The sequence below is a fragment of the Camelus ferus genome, chromosome 6 (assembly GCF_009834535.1).
Source record: "Camelus ferus isolate YT-003-E chromosome 6, BCGSAC_Cfer_1.0, whole genome shotgun sequence".
NCBI classification, from domain to species: domain Eukaryota; kingdom Metazoa; phylum Chordata; class Mammalia; order Artiodactyla; family Camelidae; genus Camelus; species Camelus ferus.
This window is the reverse complement of record NC_045701.1, coordinates 34374724-34397620: the sequence shown is the minus strand read 5'-3', so window position 1 is coordinate 34397620 and position 22897 is coordinate 34374724. Positions and strand designations below refer to the sequence as shown.

General features: G+C 31.9%; 1 protein-coding gene across 2 annotated transcripts in view; it reads left to right on the top strand.

The window, feature by feature from the left end:
- Window positions 1-22897, top strand: part of NOVA1 (NOVA alternative splicing regulator 1) — a 143290-nt gene that overhangs the window by 29009 nt on the left and 91384 nt on the right. Inside the window, exon 1 of one of the 2 annotated variants that reach the window (XM_032481808.1) lies at window positions 17728-17829. The exons of the other annotated variant lie outside the window; for it this stretch is intronic. The gene's annotated coding sequence lies outside the window, so the exon portion shown is untranslated. Of the gene's footprint in view, window positions 1-17727; window positions 17830-22897 lie in introns of those variants that run through there. 2 annotated transcript variants of the gene reach the window in all.

Below are 22897 nucleotides of genomic sequence, written 5' to 3'. Positions count from 1 at the left end.
TTTATTTTTGTTTTCTTTTTTCACCATGCATCATGTTTCTACCTATTTTTCAACTGTTTCATGTTTTCTTATTTAAACACCCTTAGAACTATCATAAATCATTTTCCTAAGTTATTGTGTTCTATATGAATGCCCATTTTGTAGTGTTTTTTAATTTGAAAATGCTACCTTCAGTTTGTACTCACGAGCTCCTTTTTTCTTCGTCACATTTTTTCACTAATCAAGGATTAAAGAAGATTAAAAAGAAAACCAGAAAAAGAGAAAATGTGGTGGTCCTGCTTTTAAATTAGTTAATCTTGTTTGTTGATGATTTGCTTATATTGTGTAGTTAGTTCAGTAACACCCAATATCATTTGGTCCTTACTGTGGAACTGTGCTCAATGCTAGATTTCAAAAATGTATAAGCTACCTTTTCTCTTTCTTGAGTATCAAATCTCTTGCCATTTTTTGGCTTCATGTCACACTGAACTTTTGATCTTTTATACATGGAAGCCAAGAAATAATAAAGGACTAGACAAGAAGATAATAAAGGTAGACAAGAAAGAAAAAAGGTGGAGAAAAGCAAAGGGAAGAGAGTGATGGACTTGAAAAGCAAGCGTAGAAACACTATTCTGCTAGAACAGCAGCGGATACAATGAAACAGAAAGAAGTCAATGGAGAGAGAGAAGCAGAATGTTTCTGTAATCTTGGACAGTAGAAAGGGTGCTTAAAAGACTTCAAGGGCAGCACTGCAAAATACTGAAAAAAAAATCAGGATAATTCTGTATCGTTTGTTTTGGGGATAGAGAAGAAGTAAATAGCTACCTAGATATACAGAAGGGTAATACTTTGTTTTTAGAAAAGTGCAAGTCTGAGTACAATGAACATAGATGGAAAGCAATGTCCAACAACTACTATGGTTTTTTTTGAGAAAGAGAAAGACCGATGACAAAAGTGAATTTTCTTGGCATGGGCTTCTTTAACAAGGTTACAGGACTCCTACTGACTTCAGTACCTCTTAAGTCTTATCTTGTGCTACCTACGCCTTCAGCTACTTTGCCACGCAGTGAATTACTGATGCTCACCATAATGACACTGGTATATCAAGAAATGTTAAAATTGTATTCGTTACATTTTAAGAAGTTAGTGATATGTGTGATACATTTTAGAAAATGTTCCATAAATGTATTTAAAATTCAGGTACACTACTTAAAGTTTTAAGTTTTTTTTTTAATGCTGTAGTGAAACAACCCCTGCCTTAAATCAGTTTACGTATCTCATGTGTCATGCAGGTACCTTCGAGTAAATTTCGTTTGTTGAGGATTTTTAAATACGTTATGTCATATTATGACTTTCTATAACTTTTTCCAAAAGGTCTTGAGTCGTGTTAGGTGAATACAATTTGCACATTAATGTATTTTTATTGAGGTATAATGGACATACAAGTTTAGTGTTCTTATCTTGTAGAAACATTAAACCAGACATACCTGTTGGACATATTTTTATAACTTAAATTATCTTTTATCATAGTGTTTATATGTTATATTGTAATAGGATCTCTCTCTTTACAATTTCCCAGTATAGACGTGGATATAGTGGTTCCTATCTCAAGGAGCTGTAATGAGTGATGGTGTATGTAAAAACTTTATCAAAATACAGGCTAAACCCTCAATAAATTATATTGTTTCAGTGTAAAGCAGCATGTGATAAAATCTGTTATGAAATAATATAAGCAATGGGTTCTTGATTCTTACCATATTCAGCAGTGTTTGAAGTTCCCCTTATTTACCAAAGAGTGACTTGGATTCACATAAGAAATTATTAGTAAAGGTGGTTGTTTACCATTTCTTCCTTCAGCACTCTTTATTGATTAAAGTTGCATTGTATATAATTTCTTCAGGCATGAATTTGAAATTGTCTGTGTAATGGAAAACTTTGTTTTTAGGGAAGAATTTTTCCACATCACGTGTATGCCAGTTCACTTCTTAAAAACATCTTTTATCAGAGCTAAAAGTGTTGTGAGGGTTTATATCCCATGGGATGACAGGAGAATGGTGAGAAGCAGCTGAGTAGGGAATTGAAGACTGAATGCTGACTAATTGTCCCATTTATGCTGCTTATTCACTGGCAACCAAGTAGCTCTGCTTTTAATTTTACACTTTATTCTTATACAACCAAAGAAACAGTGGGTTCTGTGTACATGAAGTGCTCTAACTAAACGCAATTACAGTTTCAAAGAAGAAAAAAAGCACTGAGAGTTAGCAGGTCTCAAAGAAAGGGACAAATAGTGATGTGTCTGTGACGTGTAATATTTAAGAGCTTGGTCTCTGGAACGAGGCTTCGTGCTGAAGTTAGAATCCTTACTCTTTCACCCATTAGCCCCAGCATTTTACTTAAACTGTTGCAGTTTCCTCATAGCACACCTGAGTACTATTTTACCTATAGTATCTCTCTTACAGAATTGTTAGGGTTAAATTAGTAAACATGTATAAAGCAGATAGAATAGTGCCAGATACATTGTAAGTGCTATGTAATTGTTAGTTACCATATTTCATTAAATCTGAAGTACCCACGTTTGTATGATACACCATTACTTTATTGTCCAAGAAAGAAAAAAATACGGAAGAATATGTGTCTTGAAATTGATGCAATATAATATTATAGAATAGATAAGTTTAATAAACCTTTCATACTGTGATTCTTTTAGGAGATAATGTTTACTGTGTTCCTCTGTGTCGTATTGCTCATATTTAATTGATTTTATAAACTACTAGATATATCAGTGGTACTATTTTTAGGGGAAAAATAGAACTATGACAAATCATGCATGAAAATACTTAGTTTACATGAGACTTAAATGTTGTTTTGACAATTTATAATTTTTCATGGGAAAAATTTTTATTTTGAGTCTATAAGGTGAATATCTTTTGGTGTCTAGTCTTTTGGTAATTTTGAACATACTTTTATATATTTCTTATACATTAATAATAATAGTTTATAGATATGTACTTTAGACCCTGAATGGTTCTAAAGTGTTTTCCAGATCAAAGACAAACAATATGTTGTGTTCAGTAGATTTATAGTGCTAAGTAGCATGTAGCAAGAAAGATTACAGGCCCTGGAGTCATTGCCTGTCTTCAGAATCCCAACTCGTTCACTTCCCAACCCATCAAGTTGCTTTGCCTTTCTGTACCTTTGTTTCCTCATCTGTAAAATGGGGGAAATAATAGTTCCTACCCTACAGAGTTGAAATTTATGTGAGAAGTTCTTAGGAAAATGGCATATAGTAAGCACAATATGCATGCTATTTTTAATGTTAATTTGATTATTGAATTCTAAGTATTTTTTAAAGTTTGAATCCATTTTACTAACTAGAATCCTTAGTAAACCAGGTCATTCTGGTTTTTACTCTTCTTTTAAAATTATAAAGAAAGACAGACCTAGGACCATTTAATGTAAGACAGAGAATATCTTGTATACCCCAGAGGTCCTGATGTGAGTATGATAATTGATACCCACTATAATAATACGTAATCTTCAAGAACGTAAGAAATGATACTTAACCACTCAAGAACATGTGTGGTAAATTTTAAAAAGTCTTTTAACACTGAGAAATGGAAAGTCTTGTCATTTGAAGGTATAAACTTCAATTCATTTCCACATTTTGTTATGTGAAACCATGCTGGTGCTGGATAATTGAGATATTACTATATCAAAATTTAGAAATTGACATTAATCAATTATTTTATGTATCAGTGTATTCAATGTTATAAGTAGGAAATGTATCTAATTTTCTTCAAAAAATTTTTTAATTGAAGTATAGTTGATTTACAATGTTTTGTTAATTTCTGGTGTACAGCATAGTGATTCATTTATACATATATATATTCCTTTTCATATTCTTTTTCATTATAGGCCATTACAAGGTATTGAATATGGTTCCTTGTGCTATACAGTAGGACCCTGTCATCTGTTTTATATACAGTAGTTAGTATCTGCAAGTCCCAAACTCCCAAATTATCCCTTCCCACTCCTTTCCCTTTGGCAACCATAAGTTTGTTTTCTATGTCTGTGAGTCTGTTTCTGTTTTGTAAATAAGTTCATTTGTGTCCTTTAAAAAAAACTTAAATATATGTGCAGAATTAAAAAGTAAAATAGTATTTAAAAACTTGAAACCAAATAAAGCTATCCTGTTTCACGCTCACCATCTTCTACAGCCCCTATTCCCCAGAGGCAAACACTTTGCATTCTTGGAGCTGTTTCTTCTGGCATTTCCGTATTTTTAAATAGCACTTTTAAACTGCTCTTTATTGATTGATCAGCTTTTTTCTCTATCAATTTACTCCCTGTTATTATTTGGAGATTTACTATTCTTACATTTGGATCACCTCCTTCTCTCAACATACTTACATAATAATCTCTCCATTTTCTCTGCATACTTATCCAATAAGTGTGTTGCATTAAGTCAGCACTAAATATTGTTCCTTTTTGAACAGATCAATATATTATGATTATTTACTTTCTTCTACAGCTTTTTCTTTTTGGACGAGTTAGTATTTTTATTTGGTTATTTTTTGTGTATCTACTTTTTTTCCCTTAATGTTTCAACAGATCTGTTATATGCCTATCGATATTTTTTGAATGCTCAGACATGGTTTCAAACACTGTATCAGATGTGCTTTTTATGTATGTGGAGACAGTTCCATAATGATCAGTTTTACAACCTAGATTGGTTGTTTTCTACACCTGGTGCAGGGTGGTCATCTTGGGACTTCCCCAGCTATTCTTCTGTGCTAGATCCTTTATTTCCTGAATTCCATGCTCTCCTCACCCTGCCCTTTTCCTCCTTTATTTTACAGAAGTATTTTTTTACCTGCTTCCTGATAAAGGAGTCATAGAAGTTTATTTTCTTGAAAATATCTTCATTCTATCCTCACATTTGATTGACTATTATCTTATGTATGTGATTGTAGGCTATAAAAGAATTTTTTCTCAGAATTACTAAGCATTGGCCCTTTCTCTTTCATTTTTCTGTTCTCTGTCTCTGGTCAGAGGGCGTATGTTCATCTGGATTTGTACTCTAATTTTCTTGTCTTTTCTCTCCTTTTTAAAGTTTATCTTACATTCTGCTTACCCAGGGATTTTGTAGACGTTCTCTTTCATTGAATGTTTTATTTCATCAGTTGTTTATTTTCTTAAAGTTCTTACTGTTTCTCAGATTATTCAATTTTTTTACATAGTGCCTTCTTATTTTGTGGCTGTGATTATCCTTTCTTACGTCTTTGAGAATGGTAATAAAGTTTTTTTTTAAGGTTTCTTCTGCTTTTTGTATTGTATTTGCTCTGAATACTTTTTTCTGTTTATTTTGTTTTAGTCTTTCAAGTTGGAGGCTTTTCTGAAAGCCTTGACTTAATGAGGTGCTACAGATTTGGTGGGAAGCTGTGTGTCTGGAGGCAAGAATTGTTTCCTAGATGGCTTCTTAGGGTGATCAAGCAAAGAGGCAAAATTTCTCTTGGGAGATTGCAGATTGTGGTATCTATATGTCTATTTTCTGGGGTCTTAAAAGTTCTCCAATGAATTTTGAAGTATTCTTTCTTGGATGATTTACATCTGCCTGCCAACAATTAGGAACCAGTCAGATCCATTGACTCCTGGCTACGTTCTGCTTGGTATTTCCAAGTCAAGAACGCCTCTGATTCAAGATATCCAACACTCTGATCTTATAGAGGCCAGTGAGGACATATGGAATAAGGTAGTTAACTTGTGTGTGGAAATGTTCTCTTTATAGACTTAGAGAATCCCGCAGTATTCAGTGCTAACATTACCTCCGCATTCTTGGGGTTCCATTAGGCAAATTATCTTGATTTTTATATTATCCTCCTTTTCTGTGACTCAGTTTTCAGCATCCTCTGCTGTGCTGAATCAGTCACTAGTATTCTTCTTGAGTTTTTTGTTTTCCAGAAATCTGGCTTGTTGTCTCTTTGTCCTTCAGTTTTGTACTTTTTTGGTCATTTTAATGGAGTTTCATTAAGCATCCTTAATCTGCCTTTCTTAACCATAATAATAATAGTAATAATACTAATAACAACTAGCATTTATCTAGTGCTTTACTATGTGCTAGACTTGCTTGTTCTAAGTGTTTTAATGTAGATTTTCTTTTAATCTTCAAACAAATCCCACTAGAAAGTTACTACTATTGTCCTCATTTTACAGATGAGGGAACAAAATGATAAGGAAGTTTCCTAATACCGCATGACTAGTGAATGGCAGAAAGATTTGAATCTGCAAACTTAACTTCTAGAACCTGAGGTTGGTACTTTATCATCGTAGACCAGAAGTCTACAATACTTCTTCATAACCACTAGAGTTACTTAAACTAATATACAGCTTAAAAGTCACTTTAAATAGGACACAATGCTAGATTTTCATATGTCTAATTTAGAAGAAAACCTAGTAACTTAAAAATGTGCTACATATACACACACAAGCCACACATAGAAAGTATGTGAAGAATAATGTTTTTGGTAACACAAAACTTTAATATAAACTGTAAATTACTACTTAATACCATTCTTCTACATAAAAATTTTAAACATTTACTGAAACTAGGACGCAGTGTTCTACACACTAAGCATTATTAAATAAAATCAGAGGATTAATACATTTTAGTTGATCTTGTTAAAATTTTTGCTTTGTTTAAAAATTTTGGGAAGAATAGAAATATAGCATTTTCAAGACTGTAAATAATATTTGTCTGTAAGATTATAATAAACAAAACTTTTATTTCTTTAAAAAATATGGCCAGACACTTGAAACTTAAAATAAACTGAATTCTACTTTGAGTGTCACCACTTAAAAAGAAATCCTCTTCAATACAATTTTTCTTCAATACCATTTTTTCTTTTATAATAATAATAAATCATTTCTATTTTGTGTAATTTTTCTATCCTTCTATTTCTTCAATTTAGACAGAAACCTATTGCCTTCCTACTGAGAGTATAATTTCTGAATCTAGGCGATGTACTGTCAGCACAGTGAAGCAGGAAATTATTCTCCTGTGTCAGCTGCTGCTGTTAAAGAATAAAGAAGGTTTAGGATAGGAAGCATTTCTATTATCTCTACTCACAAATCTCATATGACATGCAAATAGATTTTTAAATTCAAGAAAGTTCAAAGACCTGCTCTCAAATCTTTCTCTACTCCCTCTAAAAACCCCAAGTACATTTCAAAATTCCATGCTTCTGTTTTTCTTTTTAGTGGTAGTAGTCATCAAATTTATTCAACTTATCAAGTGATAGAGCATGTGGAAATCATATTCTTTAGGACACTGGGAATATTGGTATATTAAACTTAACATTAGTAGCAGCAGCAGCAGTGATAATAATTATAGCTAATAGCATATAATAATATATAGAACTTAATATGAGCCAGGGACAGTTATAACTACAAGCTTTCTCTATATTAACTGAATCAGTTTCACACAATAATTCTGCCAGGAAAAGGCAGCCCAAGAGATTAAGTGATTTATTTGCCCAAAGTATGTATGTTATATGTAGTATATATATGTGTATGTAAGTATATACATGTATGTAAATGTGTATATGCATATATATACACATTATATATACTTATGTACATGTATGGGTATGTATATATATGTATATACATGTAAATATATATTTTTTTCTATAAAATTAGAGGCCAAAATAGGATTTGCTCACAGTCTGCCCTCAAGGTCTGTCCTCTTAACTACCATGTTATAGTAATAGAATATTCTAGTATAGGCAACTAGTAGGAATTACCAAATATTAAAAATTAAATAAAATCTCAAAATTAGGCAGTTTTATCCCTTCATCTAATTTTTCTATGAACTGGGGAAAGGCTGCTGTTACTTGATTTTTATCTCCAAAAAGTCTCAGGAAGTTACACAACACCATGTTTGACAGTCTCTGCCCTGTGTCTTTACATGGAATAGATAGCAAATTTATATTTCCTTATTTAATAAAGTTTTCATTTTACTGTATTATTGCAATGAGTGATTTCAATATTACATTTCTATTACTTTGTGATAGAAGAGTCTGTAATACTCATTCTTTTTCATTTGAGGAAATTATTACTTAAGCTCATGTATTATTAAGTATGACAGTTTACATTATAGACAATATAATGAGTTCTGAGAAATTCATGTACATTTTTGTCAACCTTAAAGTGGAGAGATGGTCTTAGAGTCATGACAAAGCATATATTTATTTTTAGTGTCATTATAAAGTGTAAGTTTGGTATATGATCTTTCTTGAGTATCATTCAAGAATATTTAAATTTGGAAGTGTCAACAATTGATAATAGAATCTCAAACATAAACCTGACTATATCCATATACAAATGATATTAAAATGTACAGTTATCCAATATTTTTAAAAATGGGCATTTAGTATCCTTCCCAGAGTTATAGTAACCAGTAGAATATTTAATAAAAAATGAGGGTAAGAATAAATTCCACATTGTTAGATTCCAAAACAAACTTTATACATCTAATTATGCTTACAGAGCTACCAAGGTGTCTTATATTTTCCTAGATTGATGGCTATTTCTTCTTTTAGAAAACATGCATTACAGCCATAAATGTTACTGAGGAATGTTAGAAATAGGTAGAGTAATAATTGCACCAGAATATGGATAAATCTGTATACTTTAGAAAAATAACCACTTTTTTTAACTCTAAAGGGTAGAAAACTATTTCCTTCTTAGTGAAAATTCATCTCATAGTTAATTTAAAATTTTCTTGTTCCTGTAAATTTTCTGTTGCATTTAATTAAGTTGCATAATATGTAGGCAGGGAGGGAAAACTGATTCCTGAATTGTTTTAGTCAGAAGTTTTCCATTTCATGTTGCTGAAACAGTATTACCTAATTCCATTCTAATATCATCAGGTAGGCTAGGAAACTTTAGAATGACTAAAGTATAGCATGAATACTAAAAAAAAGTAGTAACTTAAATTCTTGATACTGTTACACCCATGGCATTACCTGGATTTCTGAAATTAAAATAGCATGTTGTTAAACCTAACAAAGTGTTTTGCCCTATTTAAACCTTATTTCCCTGTTATTAACTTTCTTATATGTAGATTATAATTTTGGTGAGTTTTATAGTATGAATTGCCTTTATAAATTACAGCTTAATATGCCCTGTGATCCTAGAAACTTGAAATGTTACTTGCATGTGATGAAAGCAAGTTTGAGTAGCTGTATGTTTAGATTTATTTCTTATTTTGAATATACGAAATTCTTGTTATGCTCTGTCACTGTGTTCCATTTCAAGCCTGAAATAGAAACATCAAGTTGAAAATATGCTTTGTTTTGTTTTGTTTATTGTAAAGCTATAAAAATAGCTTTATAGAAGAATGGCAGTGGAGAAATGAGGAACAAAAAAGTTTTACCTTGATAAACTGATTTGCATTTCAGCCACTGTAACACTGTTACAATTGTTTCTCTATCTGCCTTGCACTCAAGTCACCATATTTTAAAATCAGATAATAATTTATATTTTTTCATAATTTATTTTCATGACTACTGAAAAAATAATAATGTCACCATTTGTACTTAGATTTTTGGGGCCTATTTCTATTGCCATATAATTTTCCCAAACCTTTTATTTCTTGACCTAGTTAATAGAACAACTACTTTAAAAAAAATAGACTTCAATTTTTAGAAGAGTTTTAGTCTTACAGAAAAATTTATTGGAAAGTCCAAGGGAGTTGCCTTATACAATTGACACTTTGTATCTGCAGCTTCCACAGCCTCAGATTCAACCAACTGAGGGTTAAAAATATTTGCAAAAAATCCCAGAAAGTTCCAAAAAGCAAAACTTGAATTTGTTGTGTGCTGGCAACTATTTGCATGACACTTATATTAGGTAGTATAAGTAATCTAGAGATGATGTAATATATACAGGAGGATGTGCATAGTTTATGTGCAAATATTAAGTGATTTTATGTAGGAGACTTGGCCATCCTTGAATTTTTCTGTCTGCAGGAATCCTGGAACTAACTTCCCATGGACACTGAGGGTTGACTGTACACTTTTTTGCCCCTACGTCTCCTGCCCCACCCTTGCACACAGTTTCTCCTATTAACATCTTGCACTAGTGTGGATTAATTGTTATAATTTATGAGTCTATATTACATTATCATTAACTGAAGTCCATAGTTTACATTAGGATTCACTTCTAGTGTTTTTACAAAAGTATAATATAATGACATGTATCAGTCATTATCATTGCCGTATCATACATAACAGCTTTACTGCTTTAAAAATCCACTGTGTTCCACCTTCATCCCTCTTCCCCTCCCCTTCCATCTCTGGCCACCATTAATCTTCTAACTGTCTCTATAGTTATGCCTTTTCCACAATGTCATATACTTGGAATCCTTCAGTATGTAGCCTTTTCAGATTCGTTTTTTTCATTGTGTAATACACATTTCAGGTTTCTGATGTCTTTTTTTGGCATGATGCTTCACTTCTTTTTGTCACTGAATAATATTCCAAAATATGGGTACACCACAGTTTGTTCATTAACTTGTTGAAGAATATCTTGGTTGATTCCAAGTTTCAGCAGTTATGAATAAAGCTGCTATAAACATTTGTGTGTAGGTTTTTGTATGGATATAAGTTTCAACTCATTTGGTTAAATACCAAGGAGTGTGATTGGTCAATATTATGGTAAGGGTATGTATAGTTTGAAAGAAACTGCCAAACTGTTTTCCAGAATGGCTGTACCATTTTCCATTCCACTAGCAGCAAATGAATTACTGTTGTTCCATATCCTCATTAGCATTTGGTGTTGTCAGTGTTTTGGATTTTAGCCGTTCTAATAGGTGTGTAGTGATATCTCATTGTATTAATTTGAAATTCCCTAATGACATACTATTATGGGTTGAATTATGTCCCCTTCCACAAATTGATTTGTTGAGGTTCTAACACCCCAGTACATCACAGTGTGTAACCTTATGACCTCATATGGAGATAGGGTCTTTACAGAGTTAATCAAGTTAAAGTGAGGTTATTATAGTGGGTCCTGATCCAATATGGATGGTGTCCTTATTAAAAGAATTTGGATTCAGATATTAATATAGGGAGAATGCATGGTATCATGAAGACTGCCATCTTTAAGCCCAGGATTGAGGCCTGGAATCTGATCCTTCCTTCACAGCCCCCAGAAGGAACCAGCCCTGACAACACCTTAATTTCAGACTCTGGCCTTCAAAACTGTGAGACAGTTTCTGTTACTTAAGCCATCCAGTTTGTTGTACTTGGTTATGGTAGCCCTAGCAAACTATTACATATATGATGTTCAGCGTCTTTTCATATGCTTATGTTTTTGTTTGTTTGTTTGTTTTTGGTAAGGTTCATATCTTTTGCCCATTTTTTTCCACTGGGTTGTTTGTTTTCTAATTGTTGAATTTAAGAGTTCTTTGTATATTTACGTTACTGGCCCTTTATCAGATATCTGTTGTGCAAGTACTTTCTCCCCATCTGTAGCTTGTTTTTTCATTCTCTTAATAGTTGTTTTTCTTTCAAAGCAGTTTTTAATTTTAATGAAGACCAGTTTTTTCTTACATGGATTGTTATTTTGGTGTTATATCTAAAAAGTTATTGTCAATTCCAGAGTCACCTAGATTTTTCTCATATGTTACATTCTAGGAGTTTTATAGCTTTGTCTTTGATCTACTTGGAGCTCATTTTTTTTAAAAGGTTTGTTGTCTCTGTCTAGATTTTTTTCTTTTTTTTTGCATGTGGATATCCAGTGTTGCCAGCACTATTTGTTGAAAAGGCTGTCCTTTCTCCATTGAATTTTCTCTACTTTGTCAAAGATCAGTTGATTATGTTTGTGTGAATTTATTTCTGGGCTGTCTCTTTCATTGATAATTTTTCTGTTCTTTCACCAATATCACACTGTTTTAAATACTGTAGCTTTATAGTAAGTCTTAAAGTCTGATAGTGTCAGTCTCTGAGCTTTGTTCTCTTTCAATATTGTGTTGACAGTCTGGCTGATGATATTTACTAACAGTGAATTAGCAGGTAAGTTTGAATGACTTGAGTTTGTATGATTTTCCAATTTACTTAAAACTGATAATGTTTATTCTTATAAGAATGAAATATTGTAGACTAGAAAAAAGGCATAAATATAGAACTTAGTTTTATTATTTTGACTCATTACTTTCTTTCCATTATGTTGTATCTTTGAGAAGGACTAAATAATAAAATGTTATTATTTACATGGCATTATGTAGGATGATGAGTGATTATAAAATGAATGAGACCATTATGTAAAGATTATAAACATCAACGTAATAGGATCCTGTATTCTCTGAAAGTGTGACATTTAAACAAAGATAATATCTATTATTTAGTAATGTAAAATACTGGTAACTTATTTAAAAAGATATACCTAAGTTTTCAGAGAATTCTTATTAAATATTAATTTAAATATTAAGTAACTGAAAAGAGCATGATTCAGTTTGGGGAAAGTCTGAAGTTATTAACCTTAAAATCAGGGCAGAATATTTTCTTAAATTGTGTGTTTTAGGTTATTCCAATATTAATTTCAAAAGTATTTTTTAAAACAATAAACCTTCTAGCTTCTTCTTCGTATTCTTATTTTTTTATTTTTATTGTTTTGCTTTTTCTTTGTTTTGCTTTTTCTTTTTCTGGAGCCTTTTGTTCTGCCGGCATCTAAATTTGGTGTCTTATTTAGGGGATTTTACCTTTTAGCTAGTATTCTCCACAAATAAATGAAATATTTGTATTTGTTAGTATTTGTAATAAGACCTAATATTATTTGCAAATATTCAAAATATTTTATAACTTTTATACAAGAGGAAATCTAAGGAATTCCTTATAAAATACACATAGTTACGTAATTAAGACTTGTTCTTAAGAATGAGATTAAAAATATGGTAATGCAGGTATTCAGCCTGATATGCATAGAATACTTTAGAGAAATGAAATGTTAAAATCACTTACTAGCTCATTGGTGTTAACCATTTCATAATACAATATGAATTGAGATGGAGAATTAACTGGGAATGCAAACATGGAGTTCCTTTATTTTTCTTTAATGTGACCTTTGTTTATGGTTGTTCAAATTACTGTTTTGTTTTTTTCTTCACTCATCTCAAGAAAATGCCAAAACTTTCCGGACACTTCAGAAGCTCTGGTAAAGTCAGTTTAATGTGACTAGTTTGAATTTTAACGTCATAGCCCAATTAAAACTCAAACTTTTCTCCTTCTACTCAGTGCCAGTTAGGCTCTTCTGGGAGATTGTAGTGTGGAAAAAGTTGAATCTGGCCATTCTAGTAAAAGAGTGACCTGCTCTTTCATTTATATTCCTGTTTCTTCTCCTGGGTGCTAATGCTTGAAGGAGAGATGGAAAAGGAAAAGGCTCTCTTACGTAAGTAGTGCCTTTTTTTGTTTCCTGTTTTTCTGTTTCTGGTCATCTGTCTCAGTAACACTAGTAAGTAGACCTCATGCTTTCTGTGGGGAAAGAGAGACAAATACTAGCTCTTTGATGTGGCACATGTATAAGACTTTTTTTGAGGGGGAGATATTTTTGCAGTATCACGCTATCTAGTTTGTCTTTTTCTACTCTTTGAATTTCTACTTCTTGAGTATGCCCATTGCCTCTGACTGCTGGGATCCCCATTGTCTGCAGGCTCAAGTCCTGCTACTTTGATATTCACACTCTTTGCTGTTACAAATAGTGACTCCAGTTCTGTCTACCCCATTTTCCAAACTGTGACCTTGTTCCCCTCTCCTCAGATAGGCATGGGTAGGGGGAGTGGGCACTGGGAGATAAAGGAGCCTGAACTCAAGTGGAAGTCCACCTCAGAGATAAGATACCAGTCTTCCCTTCTTGCCATTCTTTTGGACCTACACTTGCTGAATTTGGACTCTTGAAATAATGCTGTCCAACTACATTAGGTCAGTGAAACAAACTCTGGTGATGACTCACTCAAGATAGGCTGGAGTATACAGTTCTGAGGTAAAGAGGAACTGAGGAAGGTGATGTTGTTTCAGTTATGGAGGAGTAGTTGGCTCTCACTTGTTTAGGCTGTCTTTTGAATGTGAAATACTTGATTGGTGATTCTTTGTTCTTCATCTTGAGTTCTAATTGCCAGTCTCTGGGCAATGGGAAAAGTCACACCTGATGTTCTGTTATGTAAATTTTATCATAGTCCTACTCATATTTCCATTCTTGTTGGCTACCATCAATTCCACCACAGCAGCTGGTGTGATCTTTTTAAAAGATTAAACAAGTTTTATCATTCCCCTAGTCAAAATACTTTATTGGCTTTCTCTAACGGCTAAAAAAAAAAAATCCAAAGTCCTTATATTATGGCCTACAAGATGCTACATGATCTGATCCCAGCTTAGAATTTTGATCACTTGTTCCTGCCTCAGGACTTTTCTCTTACTGTTCCATCTGTCTGCAGTGTTCTTAACCCTAAATAGCCCATGGGTGCATACTGATTCATCCTTTGTTTATATGATGCTGCTTCCTTGGATTTTCTCTGTATGCTCTGTTAAAATAGCATCTTTGTCATTCTTTTCCCATACCTTGCTTTTCTTTTGGTTTATGCATGACTCATTTTCATACATTTTATTATACATTTAATTGCTTATTATCTTGCTCTTCCATGAACATATATATAATCTTCAAGAGGGCAACTCATTGGCTCCTTTGTTCAGTGCTTTACCCAGTGCCTAAAGTGGGACCTGACCCATAGGAGACAGTTTTTTTGTTTTTTTTTGTTTGTTTTTGTGTGTGGTTTTTTGTTTTTTTTCTTTTTTGGTTGAGTGAATAAATGAATTAATGACTGCTAGTTTCTATATTCAAACTTTAGAAGTAGCTTTGACTTGTCTTATAATTTTCCCTTTCTAGTATACTTTTAAAGTTTTTTTTATATCTTTTATTATCCCTAACTCTATACTCACATTGTTATCACAGTTGAACTGTCGACAGCTCTAGCTCATCTCCCATGCTGCTGCTAAAATGATTTCTGTAGACTGCTTCTCAAAATGCCACCCTATGGAGTAAAATATTCCAGAATTCCTTGTCCCTCTTGCTGACCCCTCCATGTACTCTGTATTCTACTCGTATCCTTTTCATTGAGGTACTCTGAGTGCTTAATATGCTTCTCTCCTACTTCTGTGCCTTTACTTAAAGCCTGTGCTCTTTGTTCTTATTGCTACATATTAATGTGTGAATACATAAAGTATAACTACTATCATGAGAAGGCTCTAGAAAAGGTTTTTTACATTTGAAATAATTAGGAACCAACTATACAGAGTTGCATTGTATGTTATTATTCAAATCTATTAGCAAGCCTAGTTCTTCACCGAGTATCTTTAATACATGGTAACAGTTCACTTGTCATTTTTTGATGAGTGTTTAAAAGTTATCACAGCCTTGAAGAACACTATAAACACTATTTTGTAATACTGTTTGTAATATTGTGAATTCATTTTAAAGGTAAGGCTACTACTACATGTTGTAACTCAAAGATTCTTAAAGGATGTGTATGTATGAATGTTTGTTGTATCTTTTACCTTCAGAAAACTAAACTGAAAGGAGTAGAGAAAATGATATATGAAAGTAAAAGTATTACTTATATAACCTTTTCAGAAAATGTGACTGCCTTGATAGATTTTTCAAATTTAGATTTTTTTTGTTTGTTTGAAAGGAGAAATTGATTAAGGAAATGAAGTTATTTTATATGAACAATTGAAGCCAAATGTTTCTCATATCTGAACCTGTTCCAAGTAAGTACAGTGTCATAGTGTACCAGTGAGGCTTTTTGGGAAATGTAGACTATAGGAGGAGTATGTAGCAGTGTTCGAAAATTTGTATTTACCATTTTTGTATCTAAAATAATGCAGAAATGTATAGACTGTGATGTTGGTCTCTTAGAAGGCATACCTAAAAAAACTAGAAGACACAGCTAAATAAAAGTAATATATTATGAAGTTATATAACAATAAACAAAGATGGGACCCTATAAGGAAGTTTTAGTTGAAATAGCTCTTTTGAACAATTATTACTATTACTGATAATAGGTCAGTATTACATGCTTTGTAAGAGTTATTTCATTTAGTTGGAACATCCCTGTTCCAACCTTTTTACATTTTATGTAAAAAGAAACAGATGCTCCGATTTAGATATTTAACTTAAATGATCATTGCTGCTTATTTAATTGGATATCTTCACAATATTTATCAGTATTTTCTTAAACTTTTTTGGGAAAGTCATAGAACCTTTTGAGAATCTAACAAAAGCCCATTTCCCCTAGAAAAATGTACATATGGACCTGTATAATATGTCTTTATTTTAGTGTGCAGTTTTGCAGAATTCTTAGATTCCCTAATTTCTATATGGAGGAGGCCCCAGATTGGGAATCCCTGATCTCTGTCTTCTTTTAATAAAGAGACTGGGAAACTCTGTACTTTTTTCTTCTTTTAAGACCTCTTGTCACTTAGAGGAAATATTATTCACTTATACTGTGCCTTATTTTAGAAAGAATTTAAGAAAGCGGAAAGGAAAATGTTAGCTATCTCTAACTTAACTGAATATGTGCCCCCTCCCTCCCCAAATAAATTCTGTTGTGGCAAGTGAAATTCAGATAAGTTTGATAGATGGGGCACTTTTTAATGGTCAGATTTGTTGAGCTTCACATCAAAGCATCCTCAATCTGTTTCAGGAACCTAAATGTGATATTTTGAAATAATGTAAACAGTTACCTCTTCAGATTAGCATAAATATAGTAGCTCTGCCTAGAGATAGAAGATTAAAAAGATAGTACATTGCAGCCTAGTGATTCAGTGATCTTTCTCAGAGAAAAATTTTTGAATTTTATCTCCTGATTCCATTAAAGATATATCATGTTATTGTTGTAGTAAAAGTAGGATATAGTAATAATTTTCTGTATTAATGGACCAAAGTTATATAATTGGTTAATTCATTGTTCATATGGGCTAAGGATGAAGACTGTATTTAGATCCTAACTCATTGTGACTTGGAAGAAGAGAATTTGTCACTTTATAATGAGGTCACTTTTAAACTTCCGTTATATGAAAAATCATTTAACCATTGCTAGTTGTTGAGGACTGGTATTTTATAAAAGTTTTGTTTAATATGAAGTAATTTAGTATTTCAGAATGTTTTCTCTTACAGTTCTTTTTAGATATTTTCATGTTACTTTTGCTTCAATTTTGATATCTCACCTGTTTTGTTTTTTACCTCTTGAATTGTCATTTAAAAGTATGAAATTAGCTGAACAGAGTAAAGAATCTTACTGTATACATTTGCCTGGTTGTAGGTAAATTACTGTAGAAATAATGTTATAAATCAGTATATGATGTTTAGGTTTAATTTTTTAACATGTTTAAACATTTATTTATTAGTTATATTATGAATTGAATAACTGTCTTTCAATTTTTTTTCTTCAATCATTCTTAACATTTAATTTTTAAATGAATGGTAGCCTATCTGTGTAGGGCTCTTGTGACCAAATGATGTATTCTGCTTTGCTGTGGCAGTTTTCAAACAGCCACTTTTGTTGTTAAATATTTTCATTTTCTATAGTACTTTTCATCCCTGTATATATGTACAGGAGTCACTTCACCCACCACCGAATTGCAGCCACTTCTGAGGTGGAACGCAGCAACTGTTTAACAGCGCACTTTCCCCTAGGTGCTGACAGCTGTAGAAGAAATTGTACATGGTCCTGTACAGAAGGTATTTCTCCACTGTGCCATCTGCAGAGTGAAACTGACTAGGAGTACTACATAGACTGTAAGTTTCTTGTGTACCTGCCCTAGACTGGAAAACCCATAAGAAAGAATAACGAATAACTGGGAAGCATCATTTAAAAATGTATCGAGGTCAGTTAAACTTAGTGCTGCTCTCCCTGGCTCTAAATTTTATTTTAAGGTCATCTAATTTGTGACTGGTACTGATTAAATTACAAATAGACACACTCCTTGGAAATTATTTTATTCTGAAAGCAAATGTAACTAAAATGCTTTTATAAATACTTCACTTTAATGAAACTTAAGAGAATCAATTTGGTTTTAAATATTTTTCAAATAACCAAACCTATACTATGTAAGATTTTAGAGCTGTGTTCTTAAAGTAGCAAATAAACTTATAATTCACCAGAAACACCCTAATTAGCTTTGCTTGCAGTGTTTTATGCCTTAATCTTGATACTTTCACTCTTTTGGTGAAAGTCTTGCAACTAAGCCAGTTTATTATGAAAGTAATTTTGATTCTTTGTTTTAAACGTTGGGTTTGAATTTTTTTTTCATACTGAAATAAAGCATGGGAGAGAAGAAACAGTAAATATTTGAACTTCCACTTAACTGTATTTTAGCTCCCTCTCTCCCATTTAATTAATAGTTTCCTGTTTCATTTTGTAAAATCTATTTTACAAGAATGCTGCTTTTGTAATAGTTTGGCATGGTTATACCTTATAAGATAGGAAAATAATATTAGGAACTTCTGTGTCTATTTTTAAACAATACATGGATTGTTATATTTCATTGTTTTGCTATTTTTAGTCAATAGTATGACTTACTAGTTATCTTTGTGTGTGTGTTGTGTGTGTGTGCATCTATAGACATTTCTATGGCAAAAAATTAGGTCTCTTAGTATTTACAAAGTCTTAATCATATAAAATATAGCATCATTTATTTTAGGTAACTCTGAAGTATGTGTCATAAGTTGAGTGATAATTTGTGTACATCTCTATACCTATAGATTCTCAGTGAAAGCAGATAAAAGCCTCTGGGCCACAATTTGTTTACTTGTAAAATGAGGTGGGTGGAAGAAATTATTTTCTAGAGACCTTTTCTTTAGGTGTTTTCTGTTCAACTCAGTAGTAGAATTCTGTATATTCAGAATTGTACCTTATATTATGTAATCAGGATATTTTGATGCAAGTGATTTCATTCTAATTAGAATATTATTTGTATTAATTAAATACTGAGTGATGATATTTTAGAATCAAAAGAGGAGGTCTGATTTCCTGCAGAGATTTTTAACTATCTCTAATTTAGTAGTGGAGTTACCCCACTGTTTTGAAATAATTTTTTTTAGAATAAATACAGTATGATTCTCATTAGGGAGCATCAAATAAATTAGAAAAAACTAGGCTTTACTTACATTCAGAGCAGAATGTACTTACATATTACCGAAAAACTAATTTTTTAAGGATATTTCCCACCTAACTTTCATAGACTTACTACTACACTTTATAGTCAAAGCACTAAGGATGTAAATGTTAACATTTTTAAGAATATAGTTTCAATTGCAATAATAATATACTTGTGTATCTCTAGCAAGAGGATATTTTATCAGTATATGAAATAACTGATTAGCTATAATTGGTTCTCTTGCATTTTCTACAGTGTAATTAAAGTATTGCTTAATCCCATTCATTTTATTAACTGAAGTAATTGTATTTGACAGAATAGACCTTATGTTTTACATATTATTTTAATGTTTTGGTGAAAAGGTACAAACTATACTTGTGGTACATATCTGAGTATATATTTTTCAGTTATACAGGATACTTAATTGTTATATATTAGATCTGTGGATGATGAAGTTTAATGATTTACTAGACTCATATGAAACTTATGCTTTAGTATACTCCCTGTGTGTGGTATTTGGAAAAGGAAATTAGATGGAAGCTTTCATTTCTATTGAATATACTCATGTACTATTTGAATTTAACAAACTTGTTCTACGTGTGTAATCAAAAATAAGGTTGGTGTTTCAGTTAAATTGTATATTTGAAATATAAGTTTATTTAGAAATTATCCTCATTGCATAAAGTATCTTATAGATATCTAATATCTTTATTTAACTGTTTGTTTTTCAAGAGAGGGCTCTTCATCATACTCCATAGGACCAGAATCGTGGTCATGCTTATTATTTAATTTATATTCTCTTAATAATTTTGAAATTCAGAAATAAATACTAGATCAAGAATAATTAATCTTAATGAAACCTTATTATTTCATCTTCCCCATTATAATTTTCTATTTGAAATAGGAAAAATGAATCAATTGTATAGATAATATGAATTTTTAAATAATTATATGTACTTAGACCTCTAACAATAATGTTATAGCAACATCTAGCTTTCAATTATAGGCTTTAAAAAGAAATCTTAAGATTAGCTGAAGAGTTTCAATATATATTTAAAAATTCTCAAATACTCTCCTCAGTTTTATAAGTACATACTCTATCTTTTAAATTAAAGGCATATTTTTATATTTATCCCAGATTGTTAAAAAATTATTTGTCTTACTAGATTTGTCTGAACAAATTTCTGTGATGTTATAGGGAAATGAAAAATTTACAAATGTTCTACTGTGAATAATGGGGAGATGATTTGTAATTTAACATTAGATGGACAATTCTTTTTATAAAATGGTTTATATTTGAGTTACTTCATTTAATAAACTATAGTAATCAGTTACTATTTTCTATTATCCAAAATGTAATTTTTAGTCATAGAACAATCTATGCAGTTTGAATTTATATATTTCAGAAATAAATGAGAAAAGATTTTTTTTTCCCATATAACCTTAGGCAAATATATGGAGATCAAATACTTATATAATTACCTCAATTTTTGTCATTCTTATTTTATGTATCAATTAATTCTGGCCTATTTTTATGAAATCTGCAGATATCTCAATATAAATGGAATTATTTGAAAATTTTAAATATTTGAGTTTGCATGAAGAACTATTGATGACACAAATCCCTTTTTATATTTAATACTGAATTAACAAGCATTATTACTTTAAAATTTTCCTTTAACTCTGAAATTTCTATGTGTTGTGGGTAAAATCTGTGTGTGTGTATGTGTGTGTGTGTCTGTGTATCATCTTCCTAATGTATTTTCTGAGGCATTGTTGGAATCCTGATTGCCACTTCATAGCTATTTAATCAAGTGTAAATTGGTTAAATTTAAGGCTTTTTAAAATATGTTAATTGGGAACCTACCTCACAGGGTTGTTGTGAGGGAAAAACAATAAAACATGTGAAAGAGTGCTGAGCATATACTTAGATATGCAGTATATGAAAAAGAATGTTACTAAAACCTTTCAGTGGCCTCCATTGTTCTTATGATAAAATCAAAATTCCCTGTCTATGTATGTGATCTGGCTCCTCCTTGTGTCTTCAACTTCATTCCCTTCCTTGCAAACTGCCTGCATTGATTGGTTGATTGATGATACTGAACTTTTTGCAGTTCCCATTATATGTCTCGCTTTCTTTGGGCTTGTCTGCCTGCAATATTCTTTCCAACTACTCACATGCCTCTTTATCCCTAGGCTACAGTTATCTGTTATAACTCAACCATATCCTTCAGGCCTCACTTTTGTATCTCCTTAACTGAGAGGTTCCCTACTTCTTCATTCCTTATACTTTTGTTAGATGATCCTTTCATGTGATCCTGTAGGCTTTGCTTATTCCTGTTCTAGCAGTTCTCACGTGTCGTGTAACTGCCTTTGCACTTGTCTGTTTCCTCTGTAAACTCATTGAGGGTGGAGTCAGCCTTTAACTTCTTTTCCCCAGTACTTCATGGAGGTTCCGCAACTCAGGACTTAAGTGAACATTTTATAAACAGATGTAAGTTCTCCCTAAACAAATTCACTATGTATATAATATATGTGTATTATATGTATAATTATCTAATATATGATTATACGATTTGTACTCCTTTAAAAAATAACTTTAATTCTTCTATATTTATAGAATAGATTTCAAACTTCATTATAATCAAATCAAAATTGTGGCCTTTTAATCACGGCTACTTTGGCCCTCATTTACCACTCTAAATGGGTTTTTTAAAAGAGATGGACTCACCAGGGTGCAAGAAGAAAGTTACTTTATTCTTTCTTGTCACTGTACCTAAAGTCCCATTCTGAATATTAGTTTATTCTGTCTCTTAATAAATGTCGTTCAAGTGGCTTTATCTTTTCTCTGCTTCACTCTTGCTCTTCCTTTTTCTCTTCCTCTTGCTCTTCTTTCCTTTCTCTCGTGTTTTGTTTTTCCTCTTTCATTCCTTCTTTCCTCACTTCTAACATTGCAAAATAGACTTAATTTTCAGGTAATAAAAAAACAGGCTAAGAAATTAAAATTCCAAACTCTCATCCAATGTAAAATTTCTCCCTTATGTGAATCTTCTTAAAAGAGACTTAAAAATCTGAGCGGGGAAGGGAACAGAACATGTCAACTAGTAGACTTATGTATGAATTTCTTTTGCCTTAGTTTTCCTCCCTACTCACTGTGCTGCTCCTGGGTCTTCCAAAGTTTTGAGATTAGAAATAGAGAAGAACTAATTGGTAGTAATGGTATGTTGGGAATCTGAATGGATTCTTTCTCTTGCTTTTGTTTCTTCTTGTGTTTTTTTTTTTTTTTTTTTTTGGTTTATCGAAAATTCCTACTGTCTGGGGATAACCCAATTGTAATTTGATACTTCCTTTGTTTGTCATCTTTTCATTACCCTCCTTAGTCTCTGACTTCCTGGTTTACCTCCAGCCTCTTTGTTCTGGGGTTATCTTGTTCCTTTTGTAGTCCTCTGGGTAGAATTCCTTTAAAAGTGGATCAGCGCTAGTTCCTTTCCCGGGGATCCTTATCTGTCCTATAAAAAAAAATGTATTTCTTTACAAACTTTGGATTGGAACTCTTGGTCATTTCTAAGGCATCTTGCCCTCTTGCCTTTAGATTCTTTTTAGACCTAAGTCTAGTTTCTGTACCGTTCCTCAAGTTTCCAATACTCTAAAGGACATAGGCCAAACTATGAGTGAATCACTTGTTCAATTTCTTCCTCAATTTATAA